General features: G+C 45.2%; 1 protein-coding gene across 1 annotated transcript in view; it reads left to right on the top strand.

Annotated features, from left to right (window-relative positions):
* Positions 1 to 2,953: 2,953 nt before the first annotated feature.
* ctnna2 (catenin (cadherin-associated protein), alpha 2) overlaps positions 2,954 to 20,591 on the top strand; it is a 422,651-nt gene continuing 405,013 nt past the window's right edge. The window contains exon 1 of the mRNA XM_076293983.1: positions 2,954 to 3,031. The gene's annotated coding sequence lies outside the window, so the exon portion shown is untranslated. The remainder of the gene's footprint in view (positions 3,032 to 20,591) is intronic.

The following is a 20,591-nucleotide window of genomic DNA, read 5'->3' on the forward strand; positions in this document are numbered from 1 at the left end:
GTTGTCCTCTTATAGCATCCTCAGTAAGCCAAATGCTCCATCATGGGAAAAGCTTGGCACAGACCATTAGAAAGGACAATAGTGGTCACATGTGGTGGAACCAGAGGGAATTGGGACATATGTGAATAAATATGTGTGTAAATGTGAAAGGCCTCTGTCATTTTTCTGTACTTCTGGTGCAGTGTTATGTGACAAGTTGATGTGCTGCCTGCTCCTGTCAATATTTTCTTTTAGACCAGAGTGCTGTATTTTACCTGTCTTTCATCTTGTTGCTAGGTAACTAAAAGAAATAAGAGTAATTATAACTGGAAGACAACTAAATGAAATGAGAAAAACTAAAATAGACTGTTCCCATAAAAGTACAGAAGGGGAAACTTTGATGAAACATTCGTTTAGACAGAGAGCTTATTTTACAGACATGCTATGATCTAGAGCAGTGGTTCTCAACCTTTTTCAGTGATGTACCCCCTATGAAATATTTTTTTCAGCCAAGTACCCCTTAACCTGCGCGAATTACCGCTATGCTTCAACCACGACTCCATCGTTTGAGTTTTGAAAGTGATTGACAGGTGATGGCGGGTGGCATGTGACAGGTTGGGTCGAACCATCTTGGTATGGGGGGACTCTGAATTTTTAGGATAGGCTACCCTGACCCTGGTGTTTAACTAGGCCAGGGGTCGGCAACCTTTTTTGCCTGGAGAGCCACTTTTACCAATTTTTTTTTATCTCAGAAAAACCACATAAAGACGGTTACAAGAAAAAGTTTGGATATTTAATGTACAGTTACTTTCATTCAACAGAGGATTTTTAAATACATTTTCTACTAGTTTTAAAAGTAATGTGCAAGTAACTTGAAATGTAAAGTGGAATGACAGAAGTATAGGCCTTAGGCTTCGCATGTAGGCTAAACACCACCCCCTATTTTCCCAGTGTCCTTTGGTATGCAAAGTAACATCATACTGTAGTTCACAACATAACACTCAATTTTCATTGACACGTAATTGGCGAAATTGAACATTAGTCCTACCAGAGATTAGATTTGGTGATGGCCTTGGAGTCTGGCTGGCTCATTACATATTCAGTGAGGTGAAGTTTCATGCAAGAATTGAGGCCGTCATCATTTAAGGGCAACTCCACGCAAAACTGTCATAGGCTATATCCATAACGCCAACTAAATAGCCTACCCTACCATGGCATTGTGTTGGCGTTATGGATGTGGACACAACTTTCAATCATGCGCGGAATTGCCCTTAAACCATACCTGTCAACATTTAGCTTTCCAAAAACGGGAGATTTTTTTTCAGGGGGGGGGGGGGGTCAGTGTTTATACCGGATCTGTGTTTGCATATTTAATACGTTTCATACACGTGTTTCAACACTGCATTTCGGTCGTTGCTTTTACCTTACCATTACCTTACGCATGCCAGTTATGTATCCACCAGCTGCCGTCCTGCAGCCTACTTCCAAAACTCCAAAGCTGCTTGCTGTCAGATTTGGTTCCGAGGGAACAAGTTCAGTGTATCAACAACACTCAATAACAGTTTATGTGATATGTTAATCAATTAAATTCCCAACAATTTCACAACAGCTAGTTCTGGAGTAGGCCATTCATCTAGCCCAGTGGTTTTCAAAGTGGGGGCCGGGGCCCCCTGGGGGGCCGTGAGGGAATGCCAGGGGGGCCTCAGCAAGTTGGATAGAAAAATAAAAGGGTGTATTTCATACACAATCTGGCAACCTGAATGCATCAATGATTTTAAAATGAAGTTTGATGGCTATGCAAATTTCGGGAGTTTTCCGGGAGAAATAACAAAACGGGAGGGTGCTGGGAGATGACCTTGAAATACGGGAGAAACCCGGGAAAAACGGGAGTGTTGACAGGTATGCCTTAACGTGAGCGCAGGTTTGTCTGAAAGACAAGACAAGAACACAGCAATACTAACTCGTTGCAGTGTGCGATATAACGGGCAGTTCATTTCGCGTTTTCAGAATCAGTCTTCGGATGGAAACTTTCCCATTTCAGCCCGCTAGTGTTCGCGCTCGCAAGCTGTGGTCGCTGACGTTTCCTTTTTGACAATGATAATTTTAAAACTCGCTTGAAGAACAGGCATCACACAGTGCGAGCTCCATGTAAATGTTGTGAAAATGCAGTTTTTGAAAGTTGTGTCCATGACTTAATGTGTCACCACACAGACTAATCACACAGTACGGGCTCCATGTAAATGTTGTGAAAATGCAGTTTTTGAAAGTTGTGTCCATGACTTAGCGTCCACTGCTATGCTTGCATCAAGTTAGAAGCCGCAGAATTAAATCATTCCACCGCTGTGGTGAGTCACGTGAGAGAACATACATCACCCAATCATAGGGAACAATAAAGTAAGCTTGTTAAAAACAACCAAAAACCCCTAATGCAAGCAGGTTATGGGCCAACCAGCTGTCTTATTTGTGGTCCGACAGCTCTCCTTACGCACACTCAGTCGTTCCTTTTTCTGCAAAGAACACTCAATCGCACATTCAGCACCAGATCGCTGTTCAGTGTTCACATGCGGACAAAGCTGAGCAAGGGCATCATTCTGTCCCATTTCTGAAGCCCTGGAATCATTATTTGGCAGGGAGGCGCTGGAGATCACTCCGTCTGTCCGCGACTAGGCTGAAAGAACTCTTACGTACAGAACTGCGCATGCGAGATTGAGAGGAGACTGTGGATTTGACAGTTCTGTGCGGCTCACTATATTGCAAGGACCCCTGCTCTATGCGAAGCTGCGCACTGTGCGCGCATACTCAGCACCTGTCTTCTCTGTGGCTGGGGATTCGGTGGGAGGGGTCAGTATTTGGCAGGGAGCGGCGGAGAGAAGCATTTCCTAGATACCGACAGCAACGCGTGCGTTCATTCTGGTTCATCACTGAAAGGCAAGCGAAAGGATTTTGGTATTTCAGCAAGCAAGACAGGCTAAGAAGGCAGTGTCTCTGGAAATACGCTGAAAATATCAACTATTAGGCTTCTGTTGGAATACAAGAACTGACATTTGTAAAGGTAAGCAAACACTTGACTCGTTAGCCAACGCTGCTGTCTTTCCCATGGCTTTCAGAAAGGCGAGGTTTATGATAAGGCTAACCAATCTCATCTGGTCCATTAAATATTTTACCTGGAACTGAAATAAAATTACCACTAGAAAGTGAAATGTCATCATTTGGAAATTCTACGCACAAAAGAACGCTTTCCCCGCACGTTAATATTTTGCATCTCAGCACGGACCGTTATTCATGCTTAGCTATGTTAGCCAGAAAGCTACAATACTGAGGTTGTGGGCTAGAGATTTACACTGTCTTCCACTCTTAGATAGCCTAGCGTTTATCATAGAGCTAGCCCGATAGCTAAGTGGCAATTGCCGCCCAGCATCGGCATGGTTGAATATCAAACGATCAGACTACCTTGAAATTAACTCTCAGTTGTGGCACAATGATAGTTTGCCTAAATATCCTATAAAGACCTGGATAAATTATATATTTGAGTTTTTTGTCTTCCAGTTTTGGCTATCAAATCACAGTCCCCTCCAATGTAGCAGCGGACCTCCTTTCATTGTTGGTGCGCCTCCCGTCATTTAGTCTCTCCGATGATGTCCCGTTATTCTTTGTCTTGCAGCATTAATTGACCTTTTCCCATAAATAAGTCACCTCTCGTTGTGTTTGAAATTACTGTGGTGTGTGTTAGTTATTTTTAAACAGAAATAATTTGCTGTTGCCTAGAATCATTCGCAATGTGAGTAGGAAGGCTGTTGCCAATACTTCACCCGCTACTTTGTAGACTGCCTTGACAGTGGTTAAAACTGTAACAGATGCGCGCTATTGTTGCAAAGGTGTGTACTACTTCCAGAATGCGCTTTCTGAATAATTGAAAACTTACGATAGCTGACATCATTTTGCAAAGACGCAAGCTATTCATCACGCATTTATGATAGAATGCCTGTACATTTGATTTTAGTCAAAGATTTTAGTCTAAAATTTGGCTCCAGGTTCGCGTTGAAGTTCACAAGATGATACTCGCTACAGGCGCATCTCACGGTGACCGTCGAAAGATAGATTCGGGATATTACAATGCATTTCTAGATGTCTGGACACAATGGTTAAATATTGTCTTACCCAGCCATCCAATAAATTCAAAAGTCTCCCCGAAGAATACAGATAGCCTACTGTGGCGAAAGCTGTTGGTGAACAGAACGACACCGACAGAAACCGTTTAAATCGCCTTTCTTTCAAGACGTTGTGGCGTAGCCTAGGTTATATCCAATGTGTTCTATTACAATGTTGGTGACCTACGGTAGTTTCAGTAATGTTTGGTCTATGTAGCTTAACTAACCAGGAGGAGCTGTGAATAGCCTATAATACAGTCCTACCGAAGAACATTGGATAGCCTAAATCTTGTTTCACATAGGCTAAATTTCACACATATAGCCAAAGCAGGTAGACATTTATCAAATCATTGTATCGTGCATTGTAATATAGCCTAATGTAATGGGAATGTCACTGCAAATTTGGTAACCCTATAGAAATCCTGGACTCATTTGTTCAGGTGCGTAGGCTATACTCTTGCTGAGTATGACCCTCACTATCTGACTCCGTGCTCTTCAGAATAAGGAGGGAGAACTCACAAACACTCTAGCTTGCTGCAGGGCTGTGACTAAGAATGCCATTCATGACATGCTATTCCTGTAAGCTATCCTCAGTCTGGAATCTGACAGGCTGAGAGGGAGTACTGCGTGGCCAGATTTAGATCTTGAACTTTTGATTGGCATGGAGGTGTGCAAGGGGAGATACACAGGGCAACACCATGGTACTGCTGTGACAGTATTTTTTTTACCATAGGGCTAGAGTCCCCTCAGACCAGCATACACAGGGCAACACCATGGTACTGCTGTGAGTGACAGTATTCTGTTTACCATAGGGCTAGAGGCCCCTCAGACTAGCATGTGCAGTACTGCAGGAAAGATCTCAGTATTTCTCCAAACATTGTTTTCCTCCGGTAATTTCCTGGATATGTGAATAAGTAATTTTGCATTTCCTTGCAAGCTTTTGGAATATTTTTTCATAACATTAGTTAGCCTATATTTTTTGGACACCACTACATATCATTTATGTAAACAGTATGTATATATTTGGAATTTGGAACATCTAGTTACTCTTGTTTAATATGTAGAATGACATTGGTTTGCATGAAAAATGACCCCCCCCCCCTGCAAGCCTTTAGTCATTATGCAATTCACAAACCACAGATTTACTGCAATGGTTGAAGTGTCTTTGAATGAGCAGCACTGTGTGAGGAAATGAGCTTTTTGGGATTTGCTCACTCAGAAATACTTTGTTGTTGTCTGGGGTACAATGGGGCTCCCCCGCTCTGCAGTGTGCGCTGCCCAGGGAGACCAGGGGCCCAGGCTGCACATCTGCTAAGCCAGTGGAGCGACTCAGTGGATCCTGCCCCGCATGTCAGACGGAGAGGATCAGGGTCACAGTCATCCTCAGTGTGGCAAGGAGGGTCTCTCTCCTCTGCTGAAGGACGTGTGGTGTGCTAATGAGATATCTGTGCTGGAAAATGGAATAAACCCATGAAAAGTTAAATTTGGACCGGGATCAATAACACGTGTCTCATTCTAGAGTCTTGTATTGATCACACAAAGGCGTAGGACTATTATAGTTTTAGTAACTCTGAAGTATAGCCCTGATCCATTCATCACAAGGTCTGGATTCAGTTGTGCTCAAGAACATATGAGGAGGGCATTTATAACACTTTTTTGGAGACAATGACTACATCCATAGATTAAAAAATAACCAATCTATAACACTTTACGTCTTTGTACTTTTTGTCTTCTTCAGTGGGGGGCTTGGTCTGAAGTATGACTCTCACACACATATACAGTAATGCTTCAAGTCTCCTTGAGACGGGGATGTGGTCTGCTGTTTTTATCATTTTTACTGAGCAGAGCTACACAGAGGAGAGAGAGAGAGAGAGAGAGAGAGAGAGAGAGAGAGAGAAAGAGAGAGATAGAGACAGAGTTAAAGGAAGGAAGAGAGAGAGAGAGGAAGGGAGAGAGAGAAAGAGAGAGGTAGAGAGAGAGAGAGAGGGGAGGAACATACAGAGAGAAAGAGAGAGGTAGATATCGAGTTAGAGAGAGAGAGAGAGAGAGCGGGAGAGAGAGTGGGCAAGAGGCCTCTTTTTCATTCACTCTCCTGTCAGTCACTTTTGACAGGCCACACCCAGGAGAGTAGGCTCCAGACACTGTGGCTAATTAACATGTACAGTTGCCAAGAAACAAATCAATTTTATGAAGTCTTCAACAGCTCTGAATGACTCTGTTAATATTTGAATTTCTGCTCTTGTTCCTATTAATCATATTGCATTGTGTTTCTCGATATGCTGGGTTGATCACTTGATGTAAGTGATGATTAGAATTACGACCATGCTGGTTTCTCATTGTACGCAAGCAGTTTCCCCGCAACCAGCGATCTAATTAAGGGGTGAAATTACCTTTGCTAAAGCCTTATGGTCTCAATTAAAGTTATGAGTAACGCAGTGCAGCGAGAATAAAATACAGTAAAATACCGAGGGGGCCCAGGGGAGGCAGGCCTGTGGTAGCTGAGCAGGAACTCATCATTCTGCCGGCTTGATCACTGATGTCCCCTCAGTGACCGCCAGAGCTCTCTCTTAAAGTAATCAGGAATACCTTTCATCACCTTTAGTTCAGTCACAACGCACGGTCCACACGGTACTGTATGCGTACTGGGAAATGCACAATGCATTTTAGTGAATCAGAGGTAGATAATACACTGACAAGCTAAAAGTGCCTTCACCTCCTAACATAACATAACCTGAAGCATCATCAGAGAGTTTATAGTAGTACTCACAGGACATCCTTCCAGGGGGGAATCTCTGCTCGGCTGATATTTCTCTGACTAGGCCACGCAGTTAAGCCTTTCTTTTGTTCCTGGGTATTGATCTCTAATCTGATGTGCCCATGGGTGCCAAGCCCCTTTGCCTCTTCCAAGTGACTCACACACTTTGTAATGGGACGGTAACAGCTGCCTACAGCCCCCTCGGCTCTCTTACATGCACACTTTACACTCACCCTTCTGTTGCATCTCCTTCCTTTGTTCCACCAGGACTCTATTATCGGGGCACACCACCACCACCGTCGCCATAGCTGTTTTGTGTGCACTCTGCACTCTTCTATTGTCTACATGCAATCAGTTGGAGATGTGCTAGACCCTCTAATGTACTGTAGCACATTTCCTTTGCTCTTCCTCGAGGCGTCCTTCTCCCCTTAATGTGGTTGGTTCTCTCTTACATAAAGCATTGAATAGAATTTGAAGTATTAATGGTGCATTAACTTGCATAATGAAAATGGACAGAGAGCTTTCTTTCCTCCCCTGCAGTGCCGTGACAGGCACGGTCAGCTGAGTTCAGACTTGATGGCATCTTTTCGGTTGCTGCGCTGATCGGCCATTTCCACTGAGTCAGACAGGCTGCTGGATTGTAGGGCATGAAATTGGTACACAATTTTGAATTTATGGGGAGATGGCACTTGATGTCGTGATGTGTCGTGGCATGTCCTCTCAGAATTGCAGACAGCCCATCAGACGTGTCTGCTTGACAGCGGCTGATGCACGACTCTGTTGTCCCTCCGTCTGTCGGGCAGCTTTTGTTTGTGCCCGTCATAGTTACTCCTAATCTGGTCAGAAACTTTCTTGGGGAAGCTTCGCTCCCCTTTCGGCTCCCGCTGAAGTCCATCTAAATCGAAGCGACAGCTGGAGCCGTGCCCAGATACCGGCCCCAGACTCACCTGCAGGATATGGACAGGCCGGTCAGGAGAGTTCAGAACGTCCGTCTCGTAGCTTGGTAGATGCGCGCTGCGGAATTGGGTTATGATGAAGCTGTCTCCCAAGCTGCCTTGGGTTGGCCCGTCAGAGCTGTCACACACAGCTGCCATCCTTCCTCCCAGAGTGCTGATGCTGATTTTAATGAGGTCAGAAAAGGGAAGTAGCGGGGGAAGCTGTGGCGCAAGTGGCTACTGAGTCCAATGCCGTGTTCAGGTCCAAGTGCCCCTGGGGACCTGGGTTTGAATCCGACGTGCGGCCATTTCCCAACCCCACCCCATCTCTCTCTCTCCCACTTGATTCCTGATTATATTCATTGTCCTAACTAAATGAAGGCAAACAAGCCCCAACAATATACAGTACTTTAAAGAAGTGATGTACGTAGCACTCTTGAGTTCTGCAGAGGGACAGCAGTCGCAGCAATTCAGATAATGCCTGCCACTTGCATACATTTTAATGGATTCAGATTATTTTCAAAAGTGCTGCAGTGAACTGAAAGGTTAGTCTTATGAACTGATAAGAACTGATGACTTTCATGACTTTGAGTTTGAGTTCACATTTTGAGTTGTGAGTCAGAGTAAATGTATGCAAGGACTGCACCATCATTGCCAGTAATATAAACATATGATCTGAGACACTTGCACACACACATACCTGCATGTCACACTTGCATCAATCTCAACACCCTTCTCTCTCACACACACACACACACACACACACACACACACACACACACACACACACACACACACACACACACACACACACACACACACACACACACACATACTCAGCCATATGTTCTGCTCTCTCCCTCCAGCAGAAGGTATGCTAATAGTCCCTCATGCTGAGCAGGCCTGTGGGCTACCTCTCTTTCTCATGCTCCCCGGGCCTCCAGACCTCGCTGTTGTTGTTTTGGAATCCCTGGTACCCACCCCCATTCAGGGCATGGCACCTCCCTTTGTAGGTGGGTTCAGCTGTGACAGCTGTCCTCAATGTGGCTCTACATTCTGAAAAAAGCTTTCTCTGCAAGCTGACCCCTTATTCCATGACCCTAAGATCCCAGCTCATTATGGTTTTTTTTCCACACACGTCTGTTTGTGTATGTGCATGTGTGTATGTGTGTGTGTGTGTACACAGACATGTGTGATTTGGTGTGTGTATGTATTTGTGTGTGTGTGTATGTGTCTGTGCACATACACATGTGTATGAGTGTGTGTGTGTGTGTGTGTGTGTGTGTGTGTGTGTGTGTGTGTGTTTGTGTGCGCATTTTTTGAGGGAGATCGTACGTCACTAAACACTGAAGCAGCCACCTGGAGCCTGGCGTGGGGCGGGGGGTCGTGTTGGGTCAGATCACATGTCAATGAGCTGCTGTTGTGTGGAGGCAGGAAGGACCTAGAGAGGAGCACAAGTGACAACCTGCCTGGTCAGCCTCCTGCTGAATCAATAGCTCTGAGGGCTTATACGCCTGGATTTCAACAACACTTTTAATATAATTTCACCTGTGTCTGTCCCAGAAGCAATTTTAATCGAGACATTATATGGAATGGATAATTAGTGGTTTGCTTTGACATTGTCTGACTTGTAGCTTTTAAACCAGGTTTAATAGGATTTATGGAGGTACAAATGTGTGTTTTGGGTACATTTAATTGCTAGGCGATTATTCCATACTTATTGGTATAATTACTACAATCACCTCCCATTAACATGACACCAATTGGCACTCTCCTGAGTTTTATTTCCTGAACTTCACCCGTTTATCCATCATGTTCTGTGGACAATTGGCAACACAATCGGAGAGCCATGATTGCAAGAGCAAACTGGACCCAATTCAGTGTTAATCTTTTAAACACAGCTTGACGTGTATAATTTCATGCTCTTCATTTCAGGCCAAAGCTTAAGGTCTAACTTGCTCCTCATTCACTGGGTTGATGGGCCCGCTCAGTCATTCAATGGCTCTGTTTAAGTTGTTTCATTTCATTAGAGAAAAAGAAACTCTCTCTCCTGTAGCCTTGGGAAAGAAGCATCTCAGTCCATATAAGGTTCCTCTTTCTGCTCCTGCATGTATCCAAAACAAAGGAAGAGGACCCGCTCAGGAAGGTTAAGAGAGGAGGAGATGAGTGCTGCTTCTGATCTACACTACACTGCACCAGCTCTCCTACCAAATGTGCATGTCATTTGAAGGCTAGGTGGAGTCAGGGTGAAGTCAGCATAGTACAGCGCATATTTTTTGCACTCTCTAGAAGAAGCGCCCCCCCCCCCAACCTTCCCGCCCCTCTTATAAAGAATATGTGTGCTCTGAGCCGGGAGGGTGTCAGAAGTGCTGTGATGGGCCCTTTTTGAAGTCGTGTCTTAAAAATGAATGAATCATCTGCCATTGGGGCACAGCGGCAGTAAGGAGAGATGGCAGCTGTATCTGCTGATGCTCCACCACTTCTCATCCTGCCCCCAAACAGCTCTCTGCTTTTCTTATTCAAAAGAAGGAATTGGTTGGGTGCTGGGGAGAACAGCTCCGCTGACATTTTGTTTTTGCGAAACGGGCGTTGTGGGGGAGCGGGCACTACCGGGTAGCGAGCCCCCAGAATCCACTTCAAAGAGAATTCACTTTCTGTTGCAAGCCTGCAATTCTATGATGTTATGCAGGTTGGTATTCAATGATGGCGCTTCAAGGTTGTATTGGCTTTGTAACTTAGCCTTTGAAAGCAGGCCTCAGCTGAATGTAGAGGATGTTTCTCCTTTTTACACGGCAACAAAGATAGAAGCATTCTTAACGATACGTGAAACATAGGTGGAGCCACTTTGTTTGTCCAGGTCTGCTTTCTTGACAGGTTAGTAGACATAGCCTTGGACAGTGAACAGTGTGTGAAGTAGTCGAATGCAGCAAAAGTTGTGATTTTCTTGAGGGGAGTGTTTCTGTTTTTGTGTGTGATTCCATTCACTCCAAACTCCTCTGTGCTCCCAGAGCATCAATATGGACAGCCGTAACTCCTCCTATAGGCCAACGCCCACTGGCGACAACATTCACGTCTATGGATTTGATGGCATAGAGATAGAGCAATTTTCTAAACATTGGCGTTAACGAGCGTCAGACACCGCCAGTGGGCTTTGCTCCATTAAAAACAAAGGAGTTCTAAACTCTGGCGTCACTTGATGCACGTCAGATGCCCCAGTGGGTGCTGGACTTAACTCTGGAGTGGCATTCTCTTGTAAGGGAGTGTAGATTCTCTGGTAGCATGGAAGTTAACTCCCATCAGCTCCATCAGGGCAGGGATATACTCTAGAGCAGTGTTTCCCAAACTTTTTTGCTGAGGACCCACTTTTTAAAAATGACAGACCATCGCGACCCATTTCACTTCAGATCTGACATGCAACCACCAATATTTTTTTAGGTCACAGGTTCTCAAACTTTTCTATGCCAACAACCCCCCCCCCCCTCCCACAATTCTGTAATCTCAATTACACATGAAACAATGTTAAATATTTTCAAAGCTGTAAAATTCTCACTCAGTTTTGTACAAACACACAACCTCAGGTTTTCCTCATCCTGCTAGGCGACCCAAATAAAATCTCCTGTGACCCACCCGACCCAGTCTTTAGGAACCAATGCTCTAGAGATGTGACATGTTCATTACTGGCCTGTTCCAATGTTGCATTCACTTCAGCTATCGATCATAATCCAGTTGTCTGTAACTCAGTTAGTTAGTTAGCTAGCTGGTTACCGGTAGTTAGTTAGTTAGCTAGCTATCTAGTTAGTTAGTTGATTAGCTAGTTAGGTAGTTAGTTAATTAATTAGCTAGTTAGGTAGTTAGCATTACCACTGTAACTGGTGTAAACCTGATTCATTCCTCCTTTAGATGTCATTCGGACAAAAATCACACACCTAGCTGTTGGTGCAGCTTTTCAGTCAGCCATGAAATGCCCCAAACAGGCATGAGGGGTTTCCTGCAAGAGATAGAAGAGCCATAAATAATTTTCATATCCCCGAGCCTATCCGCCCAACCCCCAATGAGAAGCTAGCATCATGTTTAGATCAGATTAGATCTTTTTCACACGTTGGGTGGAACAAGGGAAGGCGTGTGATGCAACACAGCAGTGCAGGCCTCCTGGAGTCCCAGTCTGCTTCCCGCGGCCCCTCCTACCTGTTTCATCAGCCTCCCTTTGTCTGAACTCCCCTCCACTGGCTATCCTTAATCATATTCTGAGACAATGCAGTTTACATGCAGTTGCACTGAGACTTCATATCCTAAATACCGTTTCTTTTTTACTTGTGTGTGTATGTGTGTGTGTGTGTGTCTGTAATATATGTCAATATGATTAATTACTGTGCTGTAACACCATGATTTCCCTTTGGGGATGAATCTATCTACAGTATCTATCTGAATCCATCTATCTATCTGAGCTGCTCGTCACTGCCTGTGGTGAGGACACAACAGGGCCAGATCATCAAGGGGTGGGCTAACCGCGAGCTGTCACAGACAATAACATTGTACTTCAGAGGGAGCTGTGTGTGTGTGTGTGTGTCACTGTGTGTGTGTGTGTGTGTGTGTGTGTGTGTTTATGGAAGCGTTTGCAGCATTTCTGCCACCTGGTTCCCTCCAGAGCTGGCATTGTAGTTATGAGGTGTTGTCCTCAGGTGTTCTAAATGAATAGTGTTTGGATCATGATCTTGCTATACTCAAGGAGGCAACTCAGAAGTCGGAGGTTGGACCTCAGTTCCAATTTTGAAGTCAGGGTAGATCAACTTGCTAAACTTTATCAAGTTTAGTTTTCCCAGCAGGAAGTCAGATTTCCAGAGTTTGTCTAGAAAGAAATTGGGAGATTCCAACTACGAAATATCCATCTTCCGAGTAGTCTGGAATGCAACATTTGCCTCCCGCATCAGTGGAGGAAGGAAAGAGAGGAAGGCCAAGAGCACATACGCGTACACTTGAATTTTTATTTTTATTTGAATCCACCAATGTCATTTCTCACAGAAGGGATTCAAATATTTCCAGAGGTGAAATACACACACACACACACATACACACACACACACACACACACACACACACACACACACACATGCACACATGCATGCACCCACAAACAGTACAGCTGAGGCTAATTAATTGGCTCTGAGCCCACATTGCAGGTTTTTTGTGTTTGTGTGTTTGTCCATCAGTATGGATATGTGTGGGTGTCTTTAATGTTCTATAAGGTCTGTACATTCTGAAGCCACTGCAATATATGTGTTTGTATGTTTGTGAGTGTGTGTGTGTGTGTGAGAGAGAGAGGTATAGAGTATGTTTATGTATGTGGGTGTGTGTATGTGTTTGAGAGTGCGTGAATGTGTTTAATATGTGTGTTTGAGAGAAACAGGTTTGTGCATCTCCTCTGTGTGACCATGCGTGTCTGTGTGAGTGCTGATAGCACAGAGCCAACATGTGACGTGACGCGCTGCTCAGCTTCAGACTCGTCTCTGCTTCCCTGACCAGCCCTCTCTCTACCTCCTCTCTCCCTGTTGTTACCGCTCGACACTTGAGGGAGGGGGGGAGGGAGAGAGAGAGGGGGATACAGAGAATGAGAGAAAGTGAAGATAGAAGGAGAGTGGGACAGAGAGCAAGAGAGAAAGAAAGAGAGAGAGAGAAGAGAAGATAAAAAGAGAAATTATGGGCAGAGAGAGAAAGAGGGAGAGAGGGAAATGAGAGAGAGAGAGAGGGAGGGAGAGAGGGAAATGAGAGAGAGAATAAGTGTGATGGATGGATGGTAAAGTAAGAGGCAGACTGCTTGTGTGAGCCACAGCTTATTAGTGATGCTCAGAGCCTCCACCCAGATGGCCCTGAGGCCATGTAAAAAAAGATATGCCGCCGCGACTGGGGCAGACCCTGTGCATAAACCACTCGGATCGCTTAACGTCCAGCTTATTAGCCCTCACGTGACGTCAAGATTCAGATCAGCCAGAACACAGAAATACTAGTGACATGATATTTCCCACTGCGGCGGGTCATCACCTGCAGAAGGATAATTAGATTGCTCTGACATTTGCATCGCAACCCCGTCTGTGTTGCTCTCCTGCACAAATGTTTACAAGTTTACAGAGAGAGAGAGAGAGAGAGAGAGAGAGAGAGAGAGAGAGAGAGAGAGAGAGAGAGAGAGAGAGAGAGAGAGAGCTGCACAGAGGCAAATGTTTTAAAGAGAGAGAGAAAGACCGACAGAGAACAAGAGAGAGAGATACGCAGAGGCAAATGAAATGAGAGAGAGACAGAGACAGAGAGAGAAAGAGAGAGAGGGAGAGAGGGAGAGAGAGAGAGAGGGAGAGAGAGAGAGAGAGACTCAATTAATCTAATCTGATAGGTAAACTGGCACAGAAGGGGCCACTGTGTGTGGCAGATTGAAATCACTGATGAAAATCCATTGCAGATGCCAGGTGCCCGAGCAGAGGAGTGGAGCCTGCTAAAACATGACGCGCGGCGCCAAAGACACGAGGACGAGCAGGCTTACTTAGGAACTCAATAAAGATGCTGCAAAAGGTGCAGCACACAGCTTCTGCTGGAGCCCATGCACTCTTCACTATGCAGATTTAATTCTCACAAGAGGTGAGAGGAAGGGATGGTGTTTTCTGTGTAAGGATGGGTCGTACAGTCTAGGAATGCACCAATCCATCACTGCTATTGTATATTAGTCTTATACAGACTCAAATACTGGGATTGGCTATTGTGGCAATTGAACTTCAGGCATACAGTAGGTGACACTGGGGTCAATTGGGCCAATGTTCAACCCAATATTGATTCTATGGGCTGGAAAGAAGAGAGCTATTAACAGGGTCAGCAGTTTGTAGACATGGCAGCTATCTAGCGCAGCTCTACAGCTCTGGGTTCTGTGCTACTGAGTGAATTACTGATAAAACACTGGCATGGATCAGTACTCTGACTCAGCTGATACCCAAGTAGCATTAGCAGAAGTCCAAGTAGCATTATGGGTATGGGGTCTAAACACTGATCAGTGCGTCCCTAACAGAGAGAGAGAGAGAGAGAGAAAATGATGTAAACCAGTCCCAACTCTCACAAAAATCAGAGATTTCCTTTTTAGGCTATATTGCTCAGCCCAAATTAGCTGTGTAAAATGTTAGTTAACGTCTGGAGTGTAGAGCTAATTGAGTAGTTTTGTTTACTCATGGCAACAGTTAATATGGACGGAAAACTCAAGCTTTTAGCCTTCTCCCATCTGAACGGTAGAATGACACGCCCACTCCAGTTCCCAGGAAAAGCCAACTATTTTCTGGCTCAAGCTCCGAACCAAGGTGCCACGCTCCGGACCGTTTTTTGTTTGGTCGAAATGCTCCGAACGGTTCAAATGATGGTGAACGGGAATGGAACCGGTTCTCTGTTGTAGGAAAAAGGCTATGAGAGGAACAGAAGAACAGGCCTATCAGAGGAACAGACTATGAGGGGAACAGTAGAACGGGCCTATGAGGGGCCAGACCGGGAGGTTGAAGTGGGATGAAAGTGGTCAGATATCAGAGAGGATAGATCCGCTGGTAGCGTGAAGTGAAATGAGTGAACTTCCTCTCCATCAGAGCAGGGATATACTCCAGGGATGTGACATGTTACACTTACTTCAGGTATCGATCATAATCCAGTTATCTGCCGCTCAGTTAGTTAGTCTGTTTGCATTTCCCTATGCATCACCCCCCCCCCCCCCCCCCCCCCCCCCCCATGCAAGCAAGCAGCAGGCATCTTCTCACCCATCATGGGCTTATTTCAGAGTGCTGGATGCTTATCAAAGTATTAACCTCAATTTGTGGACCAAGTTAATCCTCATAAACAGGGTCAGAGAGGACAGAGAATGACAGGGAGGGAGTGAGAGAAATGAGGAGGGGAAACAGAGATTAGTGTGTGTCTGTGTGTGTGTGTGTGTGTGTGTGTGTGTGTGTGTGTGTGTGTGTGCCATTGAGCCCAGCTGATCCAGCGGACGGTTTGACTGTGTGGGGGTGAGTATGTGATGGACAGTATCCGATGCGGCGCTGCCCACTGCCTGTGCAAGTCACCATGGAGATCAGCCTCTGCTGTCCTCAGCACCAATGTACTCTAATGACTGGGCTGGATGGATGTTTATGTTTGAGTCTGTGTGTGTGTGTGTGTGTGTGTCTGTGTGTGTGTGTGTGTGTGTGTGTGTGTCAGCACCAGTCTAATTACCTGGGATGGTAGGCGTGGGCCCCAGACACATGCCTTTCAATCACCGAAGGGCCCATGGTGTGTGTGTGTGTGTGTGTGTGTGTATGTGTGTGTGCACACGCGCATATGTGTGGGTGTGTGCTGTGATGGCTGCATTGGCCGCTGTGGACATCTGGTGACAATGGCTCACCATAAGAGGCAGCAGGGGCGGTCCCATTAAAAACAAAACCTCATTGTCCCGCAGTGCTGAAAGCAGATTAAACAATCAGCTGGACAATTGAGTGTGATTCCTCTGTGGTGAAAGGGCACACGCCTCCCCAGCTCTCTCTCTCTGTGTGTGTGTGTGTGTGTGTGTGTGTGTGTGTGTGTGTGTGCGCATAACAAACAGAGAAAAACAGACAGAGAAATAGCATTTTGGTTACTGTAATATGTGATGTCAAGTATACTGTATGTTTGTGTTCCTGTGCAGCTCCTAGCTTTCGATTGAATTTGTTTGTCAGTGTTTCATTGTGTGTCTGTGTGTGTGTGTGTGTGTGTGTGTGTGTGCAGACACGCTTTGGCGTGTAATAACCACCGGAGGTGTGGATTGTAGCAGAAGTGCCTGGCTATTGATTTCTAATCTGGAGTGGTTTGATGCACAGGGCTCACTGGCTGCTTGCATTTCCTCTGAAGAGTTTATACTCTTCAGTCCAGCTCCAAACCCATTCATATGTCTGACTCATCAGCTATCTCGGTCTCCAGCGTCATAGGTGGTCAGATTGTATAGGTTAATGTCAGCATTCTGTACATTTGGTGAGTCATCAGTGTTCCATTTTACTTGAAGGGGCTAGATCAACTCAGTTGATGAATCAGTGAGGTGAAAAAATAGCCACAGAAAAAATGAATGGATCTTGATAAATCGTCATGGGTCTTTTAACAGGCTGTAATTAAGTGACTAAATATTCAGCTTTTGTTGGGGTTAATGCTACAAATAGGCCGAATGTAGTTTCTCTGAGTATGAGCATAAACTAACCCCACTGGGATCTTGCTTTGGGAATTTTCAAAAATGATTCTGAAAATAGCAGTGATTTTGATTTCGTTTTCAATTTCATGCAGGAATTGTGAAAAATCCTGATCCCACTGGGATTTTGCAAGTTTGTTGTGATTGTTGCAGTTAACAATGACTAAAGGTGTTGTGGGGACTCTCAAACTTGCTTTGAAATTATTTAAAGATAAAACAAAAGCAATCACAAGTAATACACTAATAAGAGAAAATGGGTACTGTAATTACAATTATGGGAAATCATTGTGTGTGTGTGTGTGTGTGTTTGTGCGCACGTGTGCGTTCGTGTGTGTGTGTGTGTGTGTATGTGTGTGTTTGTGTATGTGTGTGCACTGGTGGTGCTGGAGTGAGTGATGAGTTTGTGGCCCTGCCTGTGTCCCAGGCGTCCCTGTGGCCCGCGGCCTTAATAAAAGTGCTTTAAATCTCTCTCTCTCACACACACACACACACACACACACACACACACACACACACACACAGAGAGTCACATTTTACCTTCATACACCCATCACCCAAATATATCCATCCACATATTTGTCCTGATCGGCCACACACACACACACACACATACACATACACACACACACACACACACACACACACACACACTCTCTCTCTCTCTCTCTCTCTCTCGTTCTCTCTCTCTCTCTCTCTCTCACACACACGCACACACACACATGCACCCTTAAATGCATCCACCCACAAACATACACAGCCTTAAGCCCTGCTGCCTTAGGCTGTCAGTGTGTGGTCTAATATTTACAGTTGCAGATGATGCATGATGGTGGTGTGTGTGTGTGTGTGTGTGTGTGTGTGTGTGTGTGTTCAGGTAGGGGGGTCGTTGACCTTGAGACTGCAGTGCGTGCCTGCCTGCAGTCCGAACACAGTGGCAGCAGTGATCTCATTAGGTGGTCACTGGTGAAAGTTGGTGAGGCGGAGAGGAATGTGGCAGGGCTCTGCTGATGGCAGAGACTAATGAAGGTGTTTATTTGTTTTTACGGAGACGGGCCACTTTGGTTTGGCAGGACTCAGGAGCCATCTCTATCTCCATCACTAGGGCTGCCTGAGTACCTGCCAGCACCCCAGCACCCCTCCACTGCTCCACCGCTCCTACTCTGTGTGTGTGTGTGTGTGTGTGGGTGTGTGTGTCAGGGTTGTGCAAAATTCCAGAATTGAATTGAAACTAGCTCTTAAATTCCAATTCAATTCTTGAATTTCACTTGCATTTCAATTGAGTTAGCAAACAGGAAGCAGAATTGCAATTCGAATTTTGCACAACCCTGGTGAGAGTAGTGTGTGTGTGTGTAAGTACGTGTGTGTGTGTGTGTGTGTGTGTGTCTAAGTGAGTGTGAAAGCCATCATCTTCACCTTTCCAGGCTATCCAGTGTGTTGCACTACTCTCAGCTTTATGTCCGTGGCCTTTATGCCTTCATTCAACACGTATCTGTGGGTTTAGGAGCACCCTGCTGTTGTAAGTATGAGCAGCAAAGCTGGGCATGACTCAGGCTTTAGGATATGAATGGCCCTGGCAGTCCACTGGGAACCACCGGGCCAGTCTCACACAGAAAGGCAGGGTCTCCAGAATTTTGGACTTCTGCCCATTTCTCTCTCTCTCTCTCTCTCTTTCTCTCTTTCTCTCTCCATGCTGTCTTTCTCTCACTTTTATCCCCCTGTCTCCCTGTCTCTGTCTGTCATACTGTCTTTCTCTCACTTTCTCTGCTCTCTCTCTCCCCCCATGCTGTCATTCTCTCCCTTTCTCTCCTCTCTCTCTCTCCCCCATACTGTCTTGCTCTCACTTTCTCTCATCTCTCTCTCTCCCCCCTTTTGTCTTTCTCTCTCTCTCTCTGCCCATGCTGTCTTTCTCTCTCTCTCTCTCTCCCCCCCCATGTTGTCTTTCTCTCACTTTCTCCCCCTCTCTGTCTTGGCTCCCTGTGCCTGGCTGGTGCTGTGGTTTGCTCTATAGGACTGGATGGGAGTAGGGAGGCTGTAACTCATAGAGATGGCTGCAGCACACCACTCCCCTTCTGCTTAGTCTGTTTGCACAGCCAGAGAGACAGTGGGAGTGATGGAGAGAGAGAGAGAGAGAGGGAGGGAGAGAGGGAGGATGAGAGAGAAAGAGGTGGAAGAAAGTGTGACAGAGTTGGGTGTTGGCAGGGTGATAATGCCACATCATTTTAAGAGATCAGCAGGAAGGAGGTAAAGGAGTGCAGTGTTTCCCACAGAATTGGATTCATTGGCGGGGGGTATTAAGATCGTCTTGGTAGTGTATAGGTCAAATTAAGTGCCTGTCACTTTAAGACGTTCGTGAGTTACACAGTTGTTGATACAGGCTGCTGATGTGTGGCAATTCATAACGTTTTCTACATAGTTACAATAAAGGTTCGTACTTCTCCTTGGGACAAGCACTTTTAAATTTTGGAAAACACTTTTCCATTTACATCGGGATTTTGCAAACATTCAGTGTCAGAGTCAATAAAATGAGCCCTTCAACGAAATTGACAAGCAGCTATAAGTAGGCTAAGCATGCTAAATTCGACATCCAAACAGTATTCTAATGTTAGCTTTGAGATACTGCTTGATTGCATAACTTAACTTAGTTTAGTCCCTTCAATGTAGCCTACTATGTTGTGATAAGACCTCAGCAGAGTTAACTTCAATGCAGCAGTTTTGAACAAATTTGTGCAGCATGGTCACGATGCTAAGCGGATTTAATAGCAATTTAGCCAGACGTCTTCTATGCAATGCTTCTATGTGGCAACAACAATCCTTCAACAATCGTGAATATTTTGTTAAATGCACATGCAGAGGAGGGGCAGCGGGCTACGAGAGAGAGAGAGCGGGGCGGGGCAAGGCTGCGTGCGTAAAAAGCGCAGCTCAATGGCAATGCAAGGATTTGATCTTATATTTAATTTAAATTAAATTAAATAAACATGGAATATTAATCTGTGGCGGCCGATTTTGATTTCGTGGCGCCCCGCCACAGATTAATCAATGTATGGGAAACACTGGAGTGATACGAAAGGGAGAGAGGGAGAAAGATTGAAAGAAAGAATGACAACACCTACGGTAACAGATGGAGCTGTGAGACAGCAGGGATTGTGGAAATGTGTGTGTGTTTTCCTTTTTTTAAATAACATGGCTCCTGCAGTACGAGAATACTTGTCTGTTTCCTTTATTAGAGTTCCTGGTGGAACATATGGCAAGCTACATAGACTACACAACACAAACACATGCACACACTGACACACACACACACACACACACACACACACACACACACACACACACACAGCAGTTTTGCACCTGGGTGAGATAATGACTTTAGTTCCCCCTGCCAGTTGTGTCAGTGCAATCAGAGCTATTTTGAGAGTACTATGGTCAGCACAAAAAACAAGCTAATCACTTCATTTAATGAGCATTAACTAACAAACAACATCCTAAACACACATCACATGGCACTAACACCTGGCCTCTCTGTAGCTGAGTTTGTGGTGTGTGCATTTGTGTTTTTTTGTGGAAAAGTTTGAGGGTGG

Source organism: Alosa pseudoharengus, unplaced genomic scaffold (genome assembly GCF_046254945.1).
Source record: "Alosa pseudoharengus isolate Yale_2024_CS ecotype anadromous, Long Island Sound unplaced genomic scaffold, YU_APseudo_1.1 YU_APseudo_1.1_scf_2, whole genome shotgun sequence".
NCBI lineage: Eukaryota > Metazoa > Chordata > Actinopteri > Clupeiformes > Clupeidae > Alosa > Alosa pseudoharengus.